The 25,908-nt window shown below is 39.0% G+C and overlaps 2 non-coding genes across 2 annotated transcripts; one reads left to right on the top strand and one right to left on the bottom strand.

The window, feature by feature from the left end:
- The first annotated feature begins 1,311 nt into the window (after window positions 1-1,311).
- TRNAA-UGC (transfer RNA alanine (anticodon UGC)) lies at window positions 1,312-1,383 on the top strand. Its single transcript has one exon. It is a non-coding gene; the product is annotated as a tRNA-Ala (tRNA).
- Window positions 1,384-2,200: 817 nt separating this feature from the next.
- On the bottom strand, window positions 2,201-2,272 carry TRNAA-UGC (transfer RNA alanine (anticodon UGC)). The gene has a single exon. It is a non-coding gene; the product is annotated as a tRNA-Ala (tRNA).
- Window positions 2,273-25,908: the final 23,636 nt, after the last annotated feature.

The following is a 25,908-nucleotide window of genomic DNA, read 5'->3' on the forward strand; positions in this document are numbered from 1 at the left end:
AACAAATGACTGCATTCATTCGAAAATACTATTTCAAAAAATATGGGCGTCAAATTCCTCGATAATTTTTCTATTGGCGCCGCCAAAACATCCCTGCAGAGTGGGCGTGAGCCAGATCGAAGATGAGTGGGATGATTTTTTATAGGAGGATGGGGAAGGGCACGAGAGAGAGAAGAGAGAATGGTCGAAGGTCAAACGGGCTCGACCAGATGAGGCTGTGAAAGAACTCGGAGAGAAATAAAGAAGGCAATACATATATATGCGCGCATTCGGGCATGTAGTCAGTGAGGTGCGAGCTAAGAGTGGGGGAACCTGCGGGAAGGGAGGCGGTCGTCCTCGGATGAGCAGAAAGTAAAGAATGAGTGGAGTTTTGAATATAATTACCCTTTCTCCCTCGCACGAGGGATGAAACGCCTGGTCACATTCGACGGGCAGCCAGAATGGGAGGATACTATATGCCTCCCTCTCGAGGTTGGTTAAGAATGTTAAGACACTGCGATTTTTTTATTTCCCACCCTGGCCGGAAACGTCCGGGTCATCGAGGAGTGAACGCCCTACACAGCGACAATTAACGTCATCTGACCCACTTCCGTTATAAATAACACTTAGAGGCTACGAAATTTTCGATAAATTCGGATATGAGTACAGAAACAGGAAATCCGATTGGAGAATCGTAGAAGGCTTGTATAGGTCCTGGTATTGTTTCCGCGTAGGACGGAATGAACCGAAATATAATGGTAAATGGTTTTATTGGATAAGTCGAAGGAACATATAAATAATAAGAAAGAAAAATAGAGAGGCTATTCCGCCTTAGTGAGGCCACAAGTTTATGAGTCAGACAAAATTCAAAACCTGGCTAGAGCAGTTTTTGGTGACTAGCTGAGACAGCCTGTGAAAGTATAATTTTGAAAGATAGAATTAAAATCATCCGGTGGCAAGTCTTGAGACTGAAGACCCAATGTAGAATGGACTTTAAGAGAAGTTTCTATTATAAGCTAAGCAAAAAATATTGTAGATGGAGGAATGGCGAGTTCATGTTGCCAATATTGCTACCAAAAATTAGAAAAATGCATGACATGCTACCATGCTACATGGCATCAGTCTCCCCTCCATACCCTTTTACATTCGCCCACAACCCTAGTCTCCATTAAATGGGTGTACCTCTGTCACAGTTTTTAAGTGGAAAAATCTTACAGAGGCGTATCTATCATGCGCACGCGCTAAGGTTTGTGATTAAAAAATTCAATCCCGTGCGTACCATGGCTAATATACAACGCTTAATAATTATACAAATCCCCTGTTAAATAAGTCGGGGGTGTAGATCAGTGGTAGAGCGTTCGCTTTGCATGTGGACGGTCCCGGGTTCGATCCCCGGCACCTCCACATTTTTACTTAAACTTTGGTTTTACGAGATGTCACCAATTTTCGGTTTATAATTGATTGCGAAAATTTCTGCTACGGCAACATGATTTATGAAAATCGATTTTTTGTCGTTTTCCTTCAAATTCATTTAGGTTCTATTTGTGCCCATTATTTCCATTCCGTGCCCTAACCAGCCCAACTGCACTACCTTACACGTGGTGAGAAGTGATATTATGCGGGTGAGGAGTTGTACATGCTAAAATAAAGGAAATTTCGCGGAAGATTATATACAAACATACCTAGTATTAAAATCGATCATTGATTATTTATTCTACATTTACTTTACTACACTTACTCAACTTAACAGAAAAATGTAATTAACTAACTTGGTCAGGACGAAATAAGTTTTGCTAGTACGTATTAGCTCCAAAAATAAAGCTTATTACTCTTACGGTCTATTAAATATTTTCCATCTTAAATTGTTGCGAGGAATGAAAATTTGTCACCAATTATTTCCGTTCTCGGTTAGTATATTTTTAAATTTTAGGAAGGCTCGGACATGAGGACAAAATGTGGGGTAGAGAAAATGTCTCCTTTGATTTATTCCATTTACTGATGTTTAAGGAAGATAATGCAACATCAGTGAATTTTTCCCCACCTTCATTACGGACACGAGGGCATAAAAAAGACAAAAAAGCCACAGCAGACTCTCGTAATGAGCAAATGAAAGGGCTGCACCATGAACGAAGCGTCAAGAGTTTCAAAATAGTCCTTCGGTTAGCAATGGAATATTCGAATGGATAAAAAAACTGGAGATGCCGCTAATTTCGCTAAAAGATGGAGATGCCGGGGATCGAACCCGGGACCTTTCACATGCAAAGCGAACGCTCTACCACTGAGCTACATCCCCTAGTGATACAATAGGTATAATGCTAACTTAATTGGGGAATAAACATAGGGAAAAAAAGCCGTGGTAGACCAGTGGGTAGAGTGTTTGACTTCTGACCAGACGGTTCAATTCCTTAAGAAGCCTATGGGCACTCAAAATGTATGAATTTTCAGGTATCAGATCTTCCTAGGTTATGCAACAGGGAGAGAAACCATACCTACCATGAAAACTTACCCTATTGTGTGCATTTCACGGGTCGTTGGGCTTAGTACTAGGTGAGCTCTGACCCATGAAACCGACCTTCAGATCGACAACCGTACTTTTTTTTGGAGCAAAACGCGAATGAAAGAGTAAATATTTCAAGGCCAAGGTGTCTTAGCTTAGCATCCTTGTCATTCGACTCGAATTTTTCTCTAATTTCACAACGGTGTTCGGACCAACATAATTTTTCGTCAGAGGAACAAGTCACATCAAATCAGTAAGAATCCAGCATTGATTTGAGAATTTATATGATGATCCATCATTTATTGGCAAGTTAATGATAGATGAGAAAGGAAAAACCATTTTAGCCATTGTATATAGCAAATGTGGATTGTCTTCCGAATATTATTTCGTTTTCTCTGAATTAACTTTTCCCTCGACTCCCCCTTCCTCCCCTCTATCCGTTCTCGCTTCTGGTCAAAGTGCCGAAACATTGTCCATAGCGCAATTCTAATTAACTCGGCCTCAGTTGCCGACATCTTCTATTGCTCATCTTCGCTTTCACCACTATAAACGTGAGAACTTTGCGATTGACGCATTCTCCGCATAAAAGGGTAATTTGGAGTTTTAATATATTGTTGCATAATAAAAGACAGGTTTGGGAAGTTCCTGCTCTGACTTAATTCCTCCAATCATTTGGAATTCTTTCCAATATCCCTACTTCGTCATGGAAGGGCTCATTTAGAGATGGGCTTCGCTTAAAAAAGTACCAGTATTTTTCTGATGAATATTAAAGACCATAAAGAGTACTGACCCGGTGCAATAGATGAAATTTATGTTTTCCGTATATTTTTCACTGCAAATATTTTTTTGGCATTTACAACAATATGCGCCCAATGATGCACATGCACTGAGCAGTCGGAGGGAATTGCAAGCAGGCGTATGGAATACCGAATCAACTATTGAATTCAGGTACATTAACTAAGCCCCTTAAATTTAAAGAAAATTTCCATGCTATTTGGGTACCCAGGAGGTCCATATTATTGTGTCCGACTTGGAATGAACTATATAGGACGGGCCGAAATGTAGGTATTAATTTTACAGCATGGAAAATAATTAGAATTAGAAACACGAGGTAATGATCGTCTCGCACCATATCCTCGAAATCCATTCAGTGAAGTAATTTACTGACACAGTGACCTGCAGCCCAATGTATTTCGGAAAATAATGAAGCTCAGCTAACATATTTTCAACGCACTATTGCCTCGATAATCAAGAACCACGATATTAGCTATCCAGGATAAGTAATTACAAGATCCGCGATCGAATGTCTGAGATTTAACGCTATTGCTGTCCCAATCGATGCCAGGGAGGTTGAAGTCACCACCAATTATGCTGATGCTGTTATTATTTTTACGTGAAAATTTGTATATTTATTGAGGTATATACATAAAGGGCATGAAATGTTTTAACATCTGAGTGTGGAGGCCTATAGATAGAGTATAAGTTAATGTTGGGTTGATTAGCTCGCAGTAAGGTGCACCAAACACTTTCTATGTTATTATTTTCAAATACGCATTGTCTACTTTCAAAAATACTTTTCACTGCCAAAAACTCCTCCTCCGGGATTTGTACCTTTATCGTATCGGTAAACTGTGAAATTTATTGGGAAAATTTCTTGGTCGTTTATATAATTACACAGTCAACTCTCTGCGCCTAATGCTACGTATATCGGTGGAATGGCTTTGTATCATGTGCTCGATATCCGAAGTTTTATATTTGAGGCTTCTACAATTTAGTACAAGGATAGATAGGTTATTTTTATTTGGAATGACGCACGTATTTATGACTGACTGTAATTTAGGACGCGATTGTGGAGAAGTGCGAGTCAAATATCTTTCTACATCAATGACAGTGTTGTCCGTTTCTTTTATTTGTTCATTAATGATTTTCTCTGCGCTAGCTATATCAGATATTAGCGACCTACTCTCTATCCTAAAAAAAGCCTATAGTGGTCGAGTATCCTATCCGTTATCTTACTCCCAGCTTCCGCCGTGTAATGGACCCCAGATCGGTCCAGGGGAGTCTTGCACGATAGAAGGGCTGGCCTCAGGTCGACGAAGGAGGCTCCTATGTCCGAGCAGAATCGCCAAAGTCTCTGGTCTATTAATACGCCACTAAGTTTATCATAATAAAGTTTTACAAATTTAGCTGCTCTACGCTGCACGCGATCCCGTTCCGAAATCAGTACAGCTTCGTGAGGATCCCATATACTGAGTATATTAGTGAAAGTGCATGCCATTGAGTAGAACTAATTATTCCCTAGATGCTGAGAGTGACAAGTGGAATTTTTGCTACCTATGTATAACCCTAAAGTTGCTATCCCGTACTGTCCGTGGGAAGGAGTCCTTGAGTCTGCTAGTCCTGGCAACGATTTACCGCATTTTACATACGTGATCCGAGCGACCAATGTATCTTGGAGTGCGAAAAATTTGCAAGACCTCGTCGCTGAAACATGCGGATCTAAATTTATTTAGTAAGTTCAACCTAGCATTGAACCGTCTTCCTTCTAATGATTCCCACCCCAACTCCAGAAGCATTTCAGTGACGCTTTTCGTTTTATCGTAACAGTTTTATCGAAACGGGCTGCCCAGTGTTGGAACTTCTCAATTTCCCGAATAAGGCATATTGACTGAAAATCTCAGTTGAGATGGAAGACTACGGCCTGGAAATGAAAGTTGGGCCGAGAACGTTTCATTTTACCCTCGTAGATGATCATCCGCGTAGTGGTCGGCCAAAATGTGCCACTACTCCAGAAGATATTGAAAAAGTGCATAAAACAGTCGTGGAGGACCGCTGACAAAGTGCGAGAAATTACTGAAGCTATAGGGATGTAATCTGAACGGGAATATCACATTTTAACAGTGGAAGTGAATATGAGAAAATTATCCGCTAGATAACCAACAGTTAAAGTTGTGAAAACATGTTGATTCACTACCACCAAAGAAAGTAAAGCCAATACGGATTTTTTGGAGAAATCGAAAGGAGGCAGGACTTATCGCTCTAGTTAGGCCTCATTTGGAATATGCCGCAAGTATTTGAGATCCTTGGGAGACAGTTTGGCAATAAGAATTAGATAAAGTCCAGAGAAAATCCGCTAGATTCGTTAAAAATTGTTATGATAAGAACACAAGTGTGACAGGTCTCTTAGGGGATTTAGGCTGGGAACCACTTGAAGTGCGGAGAGAACAAGTGAGGCTTAGACTTTCAGAAAGGTTCAGAACAAACGAGTTTAACTATGGCACTGAAGGAATTATAATGGCCCCACACTAAGAAGGTAGATCAGACCACAAAGATGAAATTAGGGAGATAGATTCCAGTACATATAGATACAAATACTCATTCTTTCCCCAAACAATCAGAAATCATGATAGTAAGAAACCGAAGTCACGTTAGAAATATCGAAAACATTGAATTTACAAGTCGGAACAAAATTAAATACTGCAAAGATGTTAGGTATACTTTCAGGTGCATGTGTATGTTAGTTGGTAGTTCGAGTGTTTGCATGTGTGTGGGGTGTAAGTGTTCTTGTATGAATGTATGTCATGTTTTTTCGTGGATGTATGAATTTGTGGTTTTTGCATGCGGTTTTTTTTCTTTTCTTAATTACGGGTGGTGTCCTAACACACCCCGCCACACCCCCTTGCGGGGTATTAAGTAGATGTAGATGTATAAAATCAAATGAAGGCAGATGGGATCCAACGGTCCAATTGATGAGCAATCTCTTCAAACGAAGGCCATTTCTACTCTAAGATTTTGAAATAGTCATCGGATGTTCATATAACAGCATCCATTTCGGAACTCATGAGCATGGCAACAATCGACACAAAAAGGGGTCCCAAGTAAAAGAGTGGAGTTACCATTTTCAAACGTTCAGAAGCGAGAGGTCCTACTTTTTTTGAGCGTCGGAGCCCGGATTAATTCAGTATCAGCTCACTCGTCCGTCATCCCATCCCCTCGCGTGCTCCCTCCCTCTCCCCACACATGTCCTAACCTAGGAGAACAATTTAGACTCAGACCTTAAGAAAAATACTTCTAACATAACAGAACATCCGCGTTTTACTGTCACCGAGGGAATAATTATATCACCAAATCACATTGGTAGATTCGATCACCGTTTAAAATAAGAAAGAATAAATAGGTTCACCAACATACTCGTGTTCAAGCATTATTTCTTCCCTCACACGATACGCAGTAAAAACAAATTCGAACCCAAGCACCCGATTCCATTTATTCAAAGACAATTAATTATTTGTGGATAAAGTCAATTACTGCCTATATATATATATATATATATATATATATATATATATATATATATATATATATATATATATATATATATATATATATATATATACTACCTTGATCAAAAATTTCCCGGAATTTATTCAGAAAATTAAAAATACAAGTTTATTCATCTAAATCTACGAGGGTCATCCGGAAAGTAGTACCCGTTCGTGAAATAAAGACACAAAAGTAAATATTAACAAACATAAAAAATTTTATTTGAAAGAGGATACTTTAAACTACTTCTCAACATAATCTCCAAGCAAATTAAGGCATTTGTCATAACGTGTGACAAGTTTCTGTATTCCTGCTGCATAGTCCTTCGCCGCCAGCTCATTGAGATACGCGAGGGACCCATCTTGCACAAATTTTTGCATAATGCAGATGGTGTTTAACAATTTCATGAACAATTGTTCGAGAAACATTGGGAAAATGCTCACAGATGTCATCAATTGTGACGCGCCGATTGTTCCTCACGAATTCGTCAACTGAGCTCACCAGTTGGTCTGTAATGACAGACGGTCTCTCCGAACGCTCATCGTCGTGTGTGTTCCCCCTCCCCATGTTGAAGTTGCGACACCACCGCCGAACAGACGACTCGTCCATTACATTGTCTCCATACACCTCCTTTAATTGGCGATGAATATCACATGGGCGAACGTTTCTTGCATTGAGGAATTTAATCACTCCCCTCACTTCACAACTGGCGGCGTTCTCAATTTTTTTAAACATTGTAAACAATCACAGAAACAACACAGGCAATGCTAGCGTCACGCAACTTGGCTCAGAGAAGGCAGACAAGCCACTGAAGCTATCTGACCTCGTCCAGCGGCTACTCGCGTCGTCAGCACTTCATGCGGCACGAACGGGTACTACTTTCCGGATGACCCTCGTATATTGTCCCCTTCAAAGTAATCCCCATCGACTGCAACACACTTATCGCTTGATCCAATCCTCGAAACATTTTTTATATTCGGTTTTCGGTATGTCCATCAGTGCTTCCTGCGATTTTTCCATTACTTCCTCTCGGCTGCTAAAACGCGTTCCCCGTAATGGTTTTTTAACTCGATTGAACAGAAAGAAGTCACAGGGAGCCAAATCAGGTGAATTCGGTGGCTGTTGGATGGTATTTGTTGCATTTTTCGTCAAAAAATTACGAATAATGATAGCACTGTGCGACGGTGCGTTATCATGGTGCAAAATCCACGAGTTTTCTGCCCACATTTCTGGTCTCTTTCGGCGAATTGCTTCACGCAAACGTCTCATAACGCCCAAATAATACTCTTTGTTTACTGTCTGGCCTTCTGGCAAAAATTCATGATGCACTACACCGTTGTAATCCATGAAAACCGTCAGCATTGCCTTCTTTTTTGACTGAAAACGACGTGGTTTTTTTGGTCTCGGCTCATTTGGTGAACGCCATTCACTTGCCTGATGTCTGGATTGCGTGTCGTACTCATAAACCCACGTCTCGTCTCCAGTAATGATCCTTTTGATGAATGTGGGATCGGATTCAGCCTCGCAAATCATGTCTTTTGCGACGTCAACACGGTCTCTTTTTTGCATGAAATTGAGGTCTTTTGGCACCAACTTTGCTGCTACACGACGGAAACCCAAATCATTAACCACAATGTCTTGGGCGGATCCATAGGCAATGTTCAAGTCCTCCGCTATTTCTCTGATGGTTAATTTGCGGTTATTGACCAACATTTCTTTTACTTTATCAATTTTTTCACCGACTTTCGATGTCGATGGTCTGCCACTGCGTTCATCATCTTCGATTGACTCACGACCACTTCTGAACCGCTCGTGCCACTGGTAAACGACCGTTTTTTTTAGAGAATCGTTGCCGAAACACTTTTCCAACATTTCCAACGTCCGTGCGCCACTAAATCCGTTTTTTACGCAAAATTTAATACAAGTTCGTTGTTGCAAATTTAAATCCATTTCTGAAATTGTAAAAAATCGCCAACACACACAGAGATAGATGTACTCTTGGCTACGTAACTTTTGCAAATGTCAAGTTATGACACTAAGATTTAAAGGGAATATCAACAACAGATGTACCAATTTAACAAAAAAAACAGAATTCAAATCGGAACGATGGGAGCGCCACACGGTGGTTATTCCGGGAACTTTTTGATCAAGGTAGTATATATATATATATATATATATACATAGTCATGTATATGGCAACATTTAGGAATGTTTTTGCATATAAGTTTATACAAAAGTCATTTTATATCCACCTTCAAATTAATTTGTTTTCGTATTTTTTTTCATCGCAGCCGCCAAGGTCTGGCAAAATGTGCAGTAGTGCACGGAGCGCCCTCGGTCACGGTGGAATTAATGCGGTCAACTGCGTCACCCAGAGGATGGAAAGGGTTATGAGATAGGGCCAGTAAATCTCTTGCGCAATTACTACAATGTTATTATGGGAAGAGGGAGAGAGATTCAGAGAAGGAGAGGGCATGGCGTGCGTAGAAAAACGAGACGTAATAGAGTGATTATGAGGTGTCGAAAGAAGCGAAGTGAAAGGATGTAGTCAGTCAAAGGATATTAGGAACGAGTCTTATTTAAAAAAATTCGGCTTCGTGAAACAACTGCTTTCCATAAACTAGAGTTTCGAAATTATTATTGCCGGTTTCTCGTTGCCTCTTTCCCATCTGTTTGCAGACCCCGGTGGCGGCGGGGTAACGTCCTCGTCTGCCGTTCCAAGGGTCGCGGGTTCCATTACCGCCTGGGTGAGTTTCCCTCCATCTAGGGCTTAGGTGTTTGTAAACGTGACCATTGTTATCGTTGTTGATAGTTCGATGTAAAGGCCAAAATGTGCTGTTTTCGGACTAAATAAATAAATAGATGATTTTTTTAAAATGGAACAAATTTGATTAAATTGCAAGCTACTGTTAACATCTACTCTGTTCGGTGCCACAAAAGAGTTCTTCCTCACCATTTACCAATTACAATAAATGAAAGTTCTTTGACTGATTATCCGAGATGAAAACAAAATAAATTAAAATAAAGTAATATTGACAAACGAAATAGCGCTTGGGCTCTCAGTTGTAATGAACCTTAACTTTCCCTGCAGAAACATTCGACCAACAGAGGATAACCCTATGAGGAGCGCGAAAAAATTAACGGCAGAAGTGGATACCATGAAACATGCAATTATCAGATAGAAGGATTGAGCTGAGAGGTGCGCCCTAAGAATCACAGAAACAATACAACGTTAAGGAATGAATTTATAATGAAATCATACTGAGAACATTTAGTGTGGCAAAATGTGAGATATCGCCATTCCCCCGTAACTTTGCGCAGACGTACTGTTTGGGATATATTAATAAGGGCATTTTAATTATATTTAAGAGTATACTGATTATCATGAAAATTCCTACTTACACAGTGCAGAATATCACAACTTGAAAGCAATAACCAAGCCCGCCAATTGTCACTTAAGTTTACCCTTATGGTTTAGTGAAAGTATCTACTAAAAGAGCTGACGCGTGACGATTTCAGTTACGAGCTCCCGAGCGCCCATTCAGGAAGACAATGTACACGCGAAATAGAACGAGAAATAATCACGTTCGGGAACGATGTTGCTGTGAATCAGAATCGTTGTCTTCCTCTTTATCTGGCTTGGAGAAAACAATAGGAAGAAGGCAAATCGTAAACAGACTGATAAGAGGAGACGTCCGAGAGGCCGGCCATTCGCTCCACGGACGAAAATATACGAGCAAGGGTTACTCCTCCTCAGTCGCGTACGTCTGTCATTGCCCTTCCAAAGCGCTGTCTCCCCCTCCATCCTCCCTCAGGCTTTTATATGCCGAGAGGGAAATGGGTGCATATCGATTTCATACGACAACAGTGGAAATCTCGTTAAGCGCCGAGTTTATTTCGTTTTTATCGTTCCATGCGGACGAGGGGAGGAAGTGGGCGGCTGACCTAGTTCCGCATTTATTGGCTTGGAGACGCACTGAAACGAAGGGCATATGTTTTTACTTCCGGCGGTGTGACGATTTGAAAAATGCCATTAAGCAGTGCGATGGCTCACGGCAGAATGCGCATAGGTTGACTCTGAAAAGTGAGGGGCGTGTTTTATCGAGGATAAACCCAGGATTCTGCAATCTTATAACCAATGCGATGGGCACATCGATATGTACAGCTAAGTAAGCAGTCGCTGTTTTCAAGTGTGAGGGTTGAATTTCGAATAAGAGTTGGAGTAATGACGCGAGGTAAATTTATACGTGTATGTAAGGCTTCGCTGCATAAAATGTATCTGAGTATTCTCCATATGAGTATCTGTTTCAAACACAAGTAATTAACACTTTTTACACGAAATTTCAATTTTATATCGATTTGCAAAGAACATTTCAACTAGTTCTGTTAAAATTACTTCGGAGAGAAGAAATTTCACGTTGCCAACTAACCATCGATCTCCAACTCCAGGTTGTCTCCCCATTAGATTGTGGTGCTACAATCAATTCAAAAGGCAATGCTGATAAGCCATACTAACATCCTATTACGGAAATTGGAATATGAAAATTAACGATTCTACATAGAGTTGCATAATTAGTAAATATAATAAATACACCATCCAAAATTTTCCCTTTTGGGGTGGGAAAAGTAACATGAAGCCTTAATTTAGGTTATTCCAGGGAACTTACTCTCCTTTACCAATCTCAAAGCATTAACTCTGAATTTTTTAAGTATATCTGCTTGAAAATACAACTTTACCATTCGCTCAATATTAAAAAAACCAAGAGGAGCACTTTTTTAACAGTTGTCCATTGCCGGCGCATTAAAAACATTCTTTCATGGTGCACTCATTCGTAACCTTAGCAAATCTCCTTTTTTCACACTCCTAAAATACTTCATACTCAAGGTATTTGTAGATATTTAAGCTTATCCCGACATACTCTATTTTTGTTTCCATACAAAATATGTTAGGGGGTGCGTTATACTTTAAACACTTTCAGTACTATGGTATTTTTAAGTATATTTCTGCCTTCCTATCGGCACTCTTAATTAGTAAATGGTTGACTGAAACCACGATTATCTGTAGTCTACCGGACTAGATAGGTTGTTGATGTACCCAGAGGCTGAACACCGCTCCACTTAGCTTATGCCTGATTCGCCTTAAATGACACTAAATACCCTAACGCCTCATAATAAATTAAATCCATCTTTAAACTCTAGATATTAGCTGTCTCCTTTTATGCCTAAGAGGTCTGGCAGGGATTTCTTCCCGTTTTGGTCCACCTAGCATGACGGCTCTTTCGCAGGCACCCCGGCTGACTTCTTCAGATTACTAGACACCTCTAACCTAAAGATGTCGGCTGGAATGCTTGCGATATTGTTTTCATATAAGATGGACTAATGCGGAAGACAACTCGAAAGGCCTTCCTTATCATAATCACCCAGAAGAAAGCTTTATTCTCCCTCGTTGCAGTCTAAAATGTTTCCATTTTCCTCGTTGCCGTCTGAAAAGTTCCCCTTTTCCTCCTCTTAAACCTCTTGCCTCACATTCTGCCTCTATCAGAATCTTCCACATTCTATAGACACTCAATATTTCCTGCATTCATTTTTCCTTCCTTCTTCGGATTAATTTCAACATCATTCTCTCTTCGCTTTACATTGGTATTCTAATTTCGCACTCGTCTATTTCTCTACTGTCTAAATTTGTTCCATTCTTGCCCATCCCTGTATCTCATAAGCATTCAATATATGCTCATAGCTAGTGATTTGTTTGATCAACCAATATAACTGATAACCATAATAAACTTAAATTATACATTAGCAAGTTATTTTTCTGTTAACTTGGCGTTCTATAATTCTTAGAGTACACTGATGGTTTTTTTTTACCAAAAAAATTTAAAATTATCATCGAACTCTGTGGTCATTGATAGAAAAATTTTGTAATGCAGAGAACGCACATTTTTCATGGACATTATTTTCTTCAGCCTCGTTATGTTATATCTATGTAAAAGGTGTAACTGTTTTCAAATATTAGGAATAATAGATTCAACGGTATCCATAAAGGTAAGTGGATTTATTATAGTGGCATTCAGCGAGATACGATTACTACCAGTACAGACTTCCAAAATGGGGAAACAAGAAATTTCCGTGATGCAACGTAAATTATGACTAGGTCATAGGTGCGCGGTGAAAACAGATTGAGGAAAATCTTTAAACACAAAATCGTTTTGCTCGAAGCGGTAATCCACGGTACGAGACATGACATGGATTATCTGTTAGAAGTGCTTCCATCGGTCAATAATCAGGTTTTCGCAACGGCAACCACATGCGGCATCAGTTCTGACATCAAGGAAATAATACAATGTCCGCAATGCAGCACCGGACCGAACTACTGCGGCTCATTAAGGGAAATCGACCGGATAGAAAGGCTGCTATTTCCTCCACTCGCATCGTGATCGCCAAATAAACGAGATTATTTGTACAGATCGATAATTTAGTCTTGAGAAACATGAAAAACAGCACAGAATATTAATTTTTACTTTAAAAAATATTTAGATTTGGTTTGATTGTCAGTTGTGATTCGCAAAAATATTATTTTATTAAGAGCGATTTATATTATTAATTTATATATATAAATTAATAATATAAATCAATATTAATTTATATATATATTAGTAACTGCCCCCCTTCCCCCACCTTCCTTTTTAAGCAGTAAAAAGCATATTATAGCTTACCATTCTCCCTACCCTTCCCCCTTTTCCCATCTTCCCATTCCCCCAATGGGTATGTATATACTAGAATATGATAGTAAAAATGCATCATGACACCTGATGATGATTGGAAAAATATTTTTGGAACTGGCATCTCGTTATTCTTCCATTGAGTTACTAAATAGACCTGATCCCTTGGTATTTTTTCCAGCTGTTTTGTTGTCTTAGTTCCTATCTAATGGTTCGACCGCACTGGTGAAACCAAGGATATTCATGAAGGACACACCTTTACTGTTCTAACTCAAGTAATTCCACTGTTTCTTAACCCAAATAACCCATGTACAAATCATTTTTTATGTAATATACCAAATTTACCCCTTTCCTCATATGTTTGTAGTGACTCGAGCTACATATTGTAGGAAGATGTGCCCGGTCATACATATACATAACAGTGGACGCTCCATTTTGCCAGGAACCAATGCCATTCTCGAGTTCGCCTTGAAAAGATGATCGTTAAAAGATTCCTTCCAAGGGTACTACCACATTGTCAGCTTTAAGTTTCATGGCTTTACCGACCCTCATTGCCCATCAAAGCAACCAATGGATTTCCCCCTCCAAGCTGGCTCATTTGTCACCTTCCTCGTACAACCCACCCCCTGGGGCAGAGAGGATCGATTCCCATGTGGGACATTAGGTTCAAGAACGTGGATTAGCCGAGGTTATTCAATCCACGACTGCCCTCGATGCATGAACTCACTCATATGTGCTTCGGGAATCGTCTCGCCGTTAATTATTACCGCCGCCATCGGGCCCAAATGGCAGGGGAGATTCAATTTCTATGCGATGAAAACATCCCGGCGATTCGGATTTATGTTCGAGCATTCGTCTGTGTCGTGCGGGGAATTGAATCTCTCAGCGTCGAATTAATCGGAGCACGTCATGACCCGGATGTTGGTTTGTAATATTAGCCATGTAAATTAAGAAAGACACCATTTTGAAGTATTATTATTAAGAAGACCTCCTGGGCACGAACGGTGAATAAATAAATTAGTGGCGGTGTTTTATCGTTATCAATGGGGAAGGGATAAAAGATGAAACGGAGTTGAAGTAAAGAAAAAGGTACCTGGAATAATAATGCACAAACTATTTTAATACTTACTGGCGTAGTTAATATATTTCAAGGGTTGATGGCATGTCTCAGTCGTGATTCTTCTTTTCAAGCTGATGATTGACACCATGTGATGGCGGGCTACTGCAGAGGATGATGAAAATATGTCCAATGGTGGTGATTTATCGTGTGGAAACCTGGAGAAACCAAATACAGACGCACTGATTTATTTTAATCTATTTCACCGCGACCTTAATGCGAAAACCATTGTATAACCAGAGGATGTTCTCTTGGAATCATGGTTTTGATAATTTTTTATTCCGAAGATCGTTATTGGAGGCAAAAAAAACTTCAGGACAAAATTAATTTTTCACATTTAGGATAGTTCAGTTCCTCAAATGAAATATAGGTAGAAGATAAATTGATTTGAAATGGGTCCTCTCATCTGGTGCTTAAACCCACAATAAACAAAACATTCTAGGATTCCATATTCGTCAAATTGAAGGCTGGTGTGTTGTACTTGTGGTGGCACAATGCTCATTACACAACGTTTCATATTGGCCTAGAATGACAGGTAAATGTCACCACTGGAATGCCAATACCCCGTATACCCCAGGACCTTGGTGTAGGAATCTAGTACAACACACTGCACCAATCCGACCTCGGTCGTTACGGTTTCGAATTCATAGACATGGGTTCCGTGATGCAATATTGGTGTTCGACTGAACTTGTGATCATTCTGCATAATCTCCTAAGCCACCGGGGAGGTATAATGGCAATAAGATCGCTAATTACTTCAAATGCTGGCAACTTAAGACTAAACATTTTTGATTCCGTGAATGGAGGCAAGAAAAATAAGGAGAGTGAGAAATATACTGCGCAGAGCAAATTATGTAATTGAGATGCAGAAATGTTTGTTTTAGCTATTGAATAATACGGCTAATGATTGATTACGCGAACCTCTAGGGATAAAAAGTCACTTTAATTCTTTTTATTTGTATCATATTGAAATTTATTTAGCAACACTGCAAGTTATAGTCGTATTTTTTTAAATTTTTCTGATGAATAATGCCACTTATATTTGTTGTTGTTGCAGGTACTCATAAATTATTAGCTATAGCAAAGATAACAATTTATGAATACATTGTGAAACTTGACTAATCGTTGCAATGGAAGTTCTGAGTGTTTGAGAAAAGTAATCATTAATGTTAGAAATTAATTACCAAATATATATTTGTATGCATGGGAATTTAGTCCTAAAATATATTTCTTGACTTATATTATTTATATAACATACTCATTGTATATTTTGGAGCATTAATATACGTTTACTTTTTGCTGATGCTAAATGCATCAACAAATGCCACCAATCGTATTTGATTCAATGCGCTGTTTCCTTTCACGAAACTATCGGAAATTTTATCAGTAATATCTCCCAGTGTAACGACTTAAGTGGTGTACATATTTGTACAACAATTAAAATATTATTGTGATGTTTAAAATATTACCTTAATGACATCGGAGAGTTCCTTTATATTTTGATTAACGATTATAAGAGTAACAGTATCCAAGCATAAGACTCCAAGTTAAACATACGTACTCGTTTTACCGAAGATTTTCGGAAAAATTAGCGCGGGTAAGCGCAATTATTAAAACTCCAATGAATAAAACCTTTTGGAGGGACATCAGTGAAATTTACAATACAGGGAGTACTTGACGTATGGACAGATAAACCTGAAATTCGGGTCGAGGTGTAATACTATGAAAAACCTTCATCCACGTGGTAGATAACAAATTATAATGATATATATATATATATTAAATTTTTATAAAATAATAATGATATATATATATATATAATGTTATATTATTAATGTTTCATTATTTGAAATAAATAGACTAGGAAAGTTTCAATAAAATTAATAGTTCGTATGAATCATGATTGATGGCGCCAATAGACGCCAACGTCACCAAACTTGATGAGGAATGACTGGAGCTCATAGGCGACTGATTTAAATTCTAGCTTCTCTACGGATCTCACCTTTCTGTGGGTATATGATGCAGGGAATATTATATAAAATAGAATTTTAATACATGACATTCTGATGGAAATTCCAAAAAAAAAATCAAGCAAGTGAGGACTCTGCAAAATACTCCCGGACGCATCTTTCAAATTCTGCACTGGGTACGTTTACAGAAAGGCAATATTATTCTTTATAAAATGAACCAAGAAACAAAATATGGACATATTATTTTAGGATTTAAATTGATGACAGATGTCGTAACTTGGAAATATTTAACGTCGATAAATGATTTTTCACTTTGTAAAATCTCAAATAATTAGATGTATAATGCGTGAAGTATTACAAATATTATATTTCTGGAGTTTAGCGGAACGTTACCAAGCTTATTTTTTATTTACTTCATAGAGTTTCCACTCAAAGCTAAACTTTCTATATTTTCTGATCATAAGCGATTATTCATGGCCTAATCCTTAAATTTACCTCTCATCTCGTGGCATGTTAACTCGACACTCATCTGCGTGTCGGACGGAGGATTAATATATTTGCAATCAGAGAGTGGAGTCAGGAAAGGTGATGCGATATATCGTTACCATTGCCAAATATGCTTGGCAATAATGGATATACTACTTCTCTGAACTCACGTGGATCAAAAATGCTAATGAACAGGAATTCAATTTTTGTACCCTGCTTTCAACCAACCAATGTTTCATTAGGAAGAAATTTTCAAAACCTAATTACGTTCAAAGTAAACGTCGCAGTTACGACACAAATACTTAGTTAATTCCACTCAAAGAGTAGAATTCATAAATCATTTTTATAGTTGTGAAAAGTTTACTTTGAGACTAATTAACTTCGTATCGTTTCTTCCTTGTGAAGCATTGATTGGGATTTCTTCATAAGTTGAGAATTTCTACATAGTAAAGCCTGAGACAGTTTTGTTACGAATGTTTCCCAAATTTACACACCTTACTACACACGAGGGCATACTCGCGCCCCCTCGCAAGCAAGGCTATAAATCTGAATGTATTGCTCCAAAATCCAGCTGTGGAAAAAAATATATTTGATAACTTTATTTTCCTACGTGAAAGTTAGCCCATTAAGTTCTATGGGAAACCCAGCGTGGTGATTACTGGAGGAAAAAATGACGCCAATTGTCTGATGACCTCAAATAAATTGATTAAACGGTGGGATGACGTCCTCGTCTGCCAATCCAAGGGTCACGGTTTCGAACCCCGCCTGGGTGGGTTTGCCTCCATCTAGGGCTTGGGTGTTTGTCATCGTCTCCATTGTTTTCACTGTTAACAGTCCGATGTAAAGGCCAAAAAGTACTGATTTCGGACAAAGGCTGAATAAATAAATAAAATCAATCGTTGCCACTGTACCGTCTGCCAGCCAGACTTCTTAAGTTTGAGTTATATTTTCCTGTCATTCTAACAGAGGTACTGAGTTGAAAATGTATTTTAGTTGCTCAGTTAGTGGACGCCTGACTATTCTCCTCGTGGAATGTTAAACCACTGGTGGTAAGGAAACCAATCGTCATTCCTAACAGATAACGAGTAGCTTGCATTGGTCCCGGAAATAACGTTCAAAAATTGCAAGGACTGCATGCCCTGGAATTGATTAATCCATTATTTCTATTCGGTACTTTCGTCTCTAGTAGTAAATACCTGCATTTTTGGTCTCTAATTCGACCCCTGAAGAAAGTGCTCAAACTCAAAGCCTTTATCCAAGGCGAGTCGTCTCTGATAATTAGAGTGCTGAATTTGTGAAAGACCTAGTACTGACAAGCGGAACCTGGATCGATTTCTGGAAGGATGAGGATCAGATATGATCACAATATTGAGCGGGTATAAAAAGAAGCCGGTAAGTCAGAAAGAAGTGCAAATGTGTTGTTAAAACACAATATATTCGATTTTTGGGTGCTATTTCATTTTTTTAAATATCGAAACTAAATTTCATATCGTAGGAGTCGTCTCCAAGGCACATGCTTCCCTTATCCTCACCCACCCTAACATCCGAAACCGAATTACCGACTCCCCGAGAGAAAAAAGTGACGCTTTTTTTAATAGCTTGCCCTAAATCCTTTCCTTAAAGACATCCAAACCTCTAAATTTACACCACAAGGTACAAAATTAATACCTGGTTCAATGAAGACTCAAGTTTAGCAATTACTTTAATCGTTATCTTTTCGGAGCAAGCTCCTAAATCAATTTTCTCTCGTGATGTTTCCAATTACTAATACCAATGTAGTTTTGCTGTTTATTCATTCACGTCTCTGTTCCCCGATATGAATTTCCCAGTGAAATACAAAAGGTCTCATTCTTATGCAAATCCGGTAATAATTTAGGTGCGTTGAAATAACAGAAGCGAGAAAAACAAGGTACTTGAATATCAATACTCGTATACCTATGTGACAACATTTGCCGGGAACACATAAGAAGAATACCTACCTAGCAGGCTCATTTGCCAGAGCAGTGGATTTCAAGGGAGAAATATAAAGAGTTTATCATAACGATTCTGTGCGCCATAGTTTCTTTTACTCTCCCCAAACTACAAAGAATGGATGGATCTGATGTTTTAGCTGTGCAAATATTTTCTCCTTATTTCAAGTTTGACTATTATCCGAGCGTAAATAATGCAATTCTCAAAAAAATAAATATGTAAGCAAAGTCCTAAATCCAACTGGGAGTGCATGCCTATCTTCCAAGCAGCAGCTTCCAACTAGCTCCTGAGATACCTCACAAATGGAAGATGCTGCGGTTATTCTATTGGCTGAGGATGACACGGTTTCTTAGATTTCTGCTCCTTAAAAAAGATGCAGTAGTATCTCCCAATCTCACGCCGGTGGGATCTCTCTCCACAATATGTTAAACATCTAAATTACTACTTTCAGCTGAGTTATTAAAAGGTGATTTAATTCTGAACGAGTAAATGAATTTGAGAAAATGGTTTTTACTTTGGATTTCGCAAGCTCAAATATAGATTGAAAGGAAATAATTGAATTTTTAATTCCACACACTTTATTTTAAAAAAACCACCCAAGTTTCGAGGTTGAACGTCATCATCAGGTGGTCCTCAAAGAAGCCTGATGATGACGTTCAACGTCGAAACTTGGGTCGTGTTTTTAAATAAAGTGCGTGGAAGTACAAAGCCAATAATTTAATTTCATTTCTATATGCTATGCAAAGTCCATAAAGTTACGCCGGAGACAATAAATTTCATCAAATATAGATACACTGAAGAAACATTAGCATGCCACCTCCTCAAACTAAAAAATAACCTCAAGTTACACCACGCATAAATCTTAATCACCAATTCCCATTCATGATGAGTAAATCATTTCCTGATTTCCTCACGCATCAATTTGCGAAATCTCTCATCCGCAGCTGAAACAAAGGTGAAAAATTATTTTGGATTGGAAAAAAAGAAATTTCACACAGAATTGCAATTAAATTGACTTCCGGATGTTAATATATGGTAAAATTTATTTTGGGATTATGAAATTTAATTGAAGGAACGAAAGGAACGTTATATACGAGTTCTGTTTGGAGACTATCCAGCCTAGCAATATTTTGAAAAAAAAACTTACCTAGAACACTGAGGCCTTAGTCCCCTTCGAGGTACTCCCCCCTGGGACCTCATATCTGTACTTATCTCAGCGTCTCTTCCACTTTTCAAAACAATCGGCAAAGCCCTTTTTTGGAATGGTCAACAGCTGCTTCGTCGCATTCTCCTTTTTCTCGCCAACGATTATTGGGAAGATTGGGCTTTGGTTTAAGGGTCATAGCCGTACACCTATAATTCATCTCCAGTTATGACCTTTTTAAGAAAACCTGGGTCATCGTTTTCTTCTTGTAGCATGTCCCCTGTAACTGCAGCCCGAAATTCTTGGCGTTGAAGAGATAAAAAAGAATGCGACAAGGCAGCTGATAACCATTCTGAAAAAGCACTTTTCGATTGTTTTGAAAAGTGGAAGAGACGCTGGGATAAGTGTATGAGATCCCAAGGGGAGTACTTCGAAGGGGACTAGGGGCCTCACTGTTCTAGATAGGCTATTGTTTTCAATATATTGCATGGGTGGATCCTTTCCGGACATACTTTGTATTTCCTTTTGATGAACTCTCAAATTCCAGAGTTAGAAAATCCCGAGATTACCCTCTGAAAGCACAACCGCCAAATGCATTATTGTGACGAGAATTAGCTATGCGGAATTAATCCAGTCAATTTGTTCACCTACTGTAGCTGTTTTCTCGAGAAGACGCCAGAGAACATTTTCATCCATAAAATAAAATCGCCCTCGCCATCAAGATGAATCAGAAAGTGGAGCTGAGAGGGAGAGCAATCCACAGGCGCAATAAATCATAGGCGTCAACCGCCATTTTCACACTAACATTTTCTACCTTTGGAAGCCGCCCCGTGAATGATTTCACAAACCGGGATGATCATCTTCCCACGTAAAACGTCTACTGGCGCTATTATTCGCGGAACAACCGGATTTCGGACGGAGCCGGTCCCACCCCCCTCCCATTAGTGACCACCACCAATCCCGATGACGCAACGCGAAACCCACGCGCGTCTATTCCCTACTTCCTTATCCTCCTCCTCTCTCTCTCTCAGCACCCCCACACAATAACACATCCCGCCGGCCTGCCTTCGATAAGGCGAAAAGAGAAGATGAAAAATCCCCCATCCCATGCTCCGCAGCGGTCCATTGGGAAATTCCGCCCGTTGCCTTCCTCAAAGTGAACGCTACCAGCAGGCAGGAGTTTTAGATATCGCGAAATCAAGGACAAGAAGAAACCACTCAGCCCGGGAAGTACTGTTCCACCTACATTTCTCTGGGATAGAATATTCACTAGCGGATTGGAGCATTGGCGTCCGCGTGAAGGACCACGCGTCTCAAGTACGAAAACCATGTATGCATGCGAACGTGAATTTTTGGGTTACTTTTTTGTGTAAACACTCAATTTAAGAAGTATAGTAAGAAACAAACTCGCAAACGAAGTCCCTCTTTATCTCAAATCATGAGCCTGTTCCTATCAGCCCTATTAGCCGAATAGCTGATATGATAAATATAAAAGCATATAAGAATGTAATTAATATTATGATTGCTCAAAAGTCAAGGCAGACGTTCTCGATAAAGTGGAATACATTTTTCAATATTAGATAGAATCATTACTTAAGCTGTTGCTATTAGTTACAAAATTTTAAAAAGCCAATATTTTTATTGGATATAATATTTTTAATTAAAAAAAATTATTTTTAAATAAAAAAAAATAATCTCGCTAAAACTGAAACTTTATAATGAAGAAATAAATACTGTCTAATCATTCTTGAGGAATAGTTTTCATCGATATTCTGGTAACACTATTTACCCACTTAGATTTCAAGTACACAACAACCTCAACATCCTAAGAATCTCCGCAAGTGTTTCAAATCCCGAATCCAATATGGCTGGTCTTTGCATTTTGCATGGTGTACAAATATAAGGACAATTTTGCATCACTTATTTGTGATCACCGTATACGCTCTCAAAGATCATTTTGATGGTGCCATGAAACTCATGATGAGGAAGCCATAATGTATCTTTTTTCAGCCCCATTATAATAAATTGGCAATCGTTGGGTTTTGACGATGAACTTCGAAGACCATATGATACTCATGATGGATTAATTGATCCCAGAAGATAATGCGAGTCCTGTGACAATGATAACGAACAGAGACAATATGCTATGCACAATTATCTTCAATGTGATTCATAAGATCTCGTATATGTTTGCAGTCAACAAATGCTGACCCAGAGAGAAAATTAAACCACACATGACACATATTTCCTACCAAAACTCATGTTGGTATCTTTTAAGACCATAACATTTGCAATCAAGGATTTTGAATATGTATTATTATTAAAAAGTAGTCTACCGCTTAAGATTGGTTCTGGATGGATACACACTGCACGCCGTTACATTTCTTAGTTTCGTCTTATAAGACACCACTTGACATCCAACACTATAATAAAACCTTCTTCAGCGCCGCATGCTTCCTTCCTCCCATCATTCCGCCCAACATGCCACATGTTTCCTCCTTCAACCTCGTCTGCCTAGTGTTCTCCCCTCTGCCAGTCTTCAACAACCCATCTCCGAACAACATGCTCTACATCCACCTTTCCTGCCGTCTTTGAATCTATCCCTTTCTCCCTTATCCTGCCTAGCACTTCCTCGTTTGTTTTCCTTTCTGCCTATTTAACCTTCTCCACACCCAAATCCCAAAAGCCTTCAAGCTACGCCTATCATCCTGCTTCGATGACCAAATTACCGTGGTTTACAAAATCACACTCCATATCAAGGTTTTCTCTTAATCTTTTCTTAGGAGTCTTGCTTAACGTCCCAGTCATCAATTCCCTTCTCCTTGCGAAAGCTTCTCTGCCTATCGCGATACCCTGAAAATCATTTTGGCAATTATATTATCATGATGGTGAACTTTGAAGATTCTCTTCTAGTATCAAGTATCACCGATATAATCCGTCAAAATATGAAAACTGGGTACCTATAGTCACTGTGGTGGACTTAGAGAAATGAACATTATTTACCATGGCAGTCGATATGACAATAGCAAATTGGTGGCTCTGAAATCTGGCATGCCGCACCATAATGTATAATGTATCGGTTCAACACATTATCAACATTGGAGCTTCTCTAATCCCCTTATAATTAGAAAAAAATACCGAATCCACCAATATTGGTGTAACATTCTAAGAAACTGCGAGAGATGCCGCGACAGTAACTTATCATGGAGTCATCAGCCAAATGTGCAAAACAATGCAACAATTTCAGAGTGTAAAAATCATTCCCCTTGACCGGAATTGGAACCCAGATCCCTCGATGCCCGGCCGAGTACTTTGGCCAGTTATGCTATCGAGGCGTTGGAGTGAAGGACGCCTCGGTAGCTTAACTGGCTAAAGCACTCGGCCGGACATCGAGCGATTCGTCGAGGAAACCGATGAAGATTTTTACACTTTAAAATTGCTGCATACGTCGTATTGTTGGATTTCAGTCAGGCTTGCAAAAATATTTTCAGACATTTTCCAAACAAAGTATTTTCTCTCAAGCAATTGAGCAAACACGTTTTACTAAATGAGAGAATACTACCTTGATCAAAAATTTCCCGGAATTTATTCAGAAAATTAAAAATACAAGTTTATTCATCTAAATCTATATTGTCCCCTTCAAAGTAATCCCCATCGACTGCAACACACTTATGCCAGCGCTTGATCCAATCCTCGAAACATTTTTTATATTCGGTTTTCGGTATGTCCATCAGTGCTTCCTGCGATTTTTCCATTACTTCCTCTCGGCTGCTAAAACGCGTTCCCCGTAATGGTTTTTTAACTCGATTGAACAGAAAGAAGTCACAGGGAGCCAAATCAGGTGAATTCGGTGGCTGTTGGATGGTATTTGTTGCATTTTTCGTCAAAAAATTACGAATAATGATAGCACTGTGCGACGGTGCGTTATCATGGTGCAAAATCCACGAGTTTTCTGCCCACATTTCTGGTCTCTTTCGGCGAATTGCTTCACGCAAACGTCTCATAACGCCCAAATAATACTCTTTGTTTACTGTCTGGCCTTCTGGCAAAAATTCATGATGCACTACACCGTTGTAATCCATGAAAACCGTCAGCATTGCCTTCTTTTTTGACTGAAAACGACGTGGTTTTTTTGGTCTCGGCTCATTTGGTGAACGCCATTCACTTGCATGATGTCTGGATTGCGTGTCGTACTCATAAACCCACGTCTCGTCTCCAGTAATGATCCTTTTGATGAATGTGGGATCGGATTCAGCCTCGCAAATCATGTCTTTTGCGACGTCAACACGGTCTCTTTTTTGCATGAAATTGAGGTCTTTTGGCACCAACTTTGCTGCTTCTCGACGGAAACCCAAATCATTAACCACAATGTCTTGGGCGGATCCATAGGCAATGTTCAAGTCCTCCGCTATTTCTCTGATGGTTAATTTGCGGTTATTGACCAACATTTCTTTTACTTTATCAATTTTTTCACCGACTTTCGATGTCGATGGTCTGCCACTGCGTTCATCATCTTCGATTGACTCACGACCACTTCTGAACCGCTCGTGCCACTGGTAAACGACCGTTTTTTTTAGAGAATCGTTGCCGAAACACTTTTCCAACATTTCCAACGTCCGTGCGCCACTAAATCCGTTTTTTACGCAAAATTTAATACAAGTTCGTTGTTGCAAATTTAAATCCATTTCTGCAATTGTAAAAAATCGCCAACACACACAGAGATAGATGTACTCTTGGCTACGTAACTTTTGCAAATGTCAAGTTATGACACTAAGATTTAAAGGGAATATCAACAACAGATGTACCAATTTAACAAAAAAACAGAACTCAATTCGGAACGATGGGAGCGCCACACGGTGGTTATTCCGGGAACTTTTTGATCAAGGTAGTACATGTTATATTTCAACGGAAGAAATACTGCAATAATTCCGTAAATGAAAAATCACATACATCGACGTTTTCTTTTCCTATCATAGTTATTTACAACTTTTATGGATTTTTCACCCTCATTTCATATGCCTTAGGAGCTCAAAGCAATTGATTATTATCAATTATATGTGGGAAAACAGATCAGAAATCATTCATTTGGAAAATCTTGGCATTTATCATTAAAACTTGATTGACTTGCCTTTAGCATCCCTATATATTATAAATCACACACACCTTTTAAAGAGTGTTTAGTTAATCAGTTGTTAATAATCGGTACCGACAGAATCGTGCTTCTCCGGTTTACAAATACTAGCACTCAGCAGAAAACAATTCCTGATTTCGAGTCAATCCTCGCTTTGACCTTTCGTTTCGTTCCACAAAATTCAGAGAAACCCGTATTCAGTTATTCGGTTGAGGGCCAAAATATCTACCCCAAGCGCAGTCTTAAATTATTTGAGCAATAGCAATTACTATTAACTAACAATATTCAGTAAATGAGAACGAATCATTGTCGATCAAGTGAAAGGGAACCAACGATGGGTCGGTAAAACCAGGTTGAAAAGTTGAAATAATTTCAACATTTATAATATTTATCACTAAAATATACCATTGCTAGGTGTATCATAATTAGGAAGAAAAATGTATTTCTCTGGAAAAGAGGTCCACTTCAATTCGATGAAGCTCCATGATAATTAGTTTAAGGTTATTTATTTGCTTTGATTCGAACTGGTTATCTCGTGAAATTTTTATACATTATGCAGTATAACTGCTCC

This window comes from Hetaerina americana, unplaced genomic scaffold (genome assembly GCF_022747635.1).
Source record: "Hetaerina americana unplaced genomic scaffold, ioHetAmer1.1.p SCAF_24, whole genome shotgun sequence".
NCBI classification, from domain to species: Eukaryota; Metazoa; Arthropoda; class Insecta; order Odonata; family Calopterygidae; genus Hetaerina; species Hetaerina americana.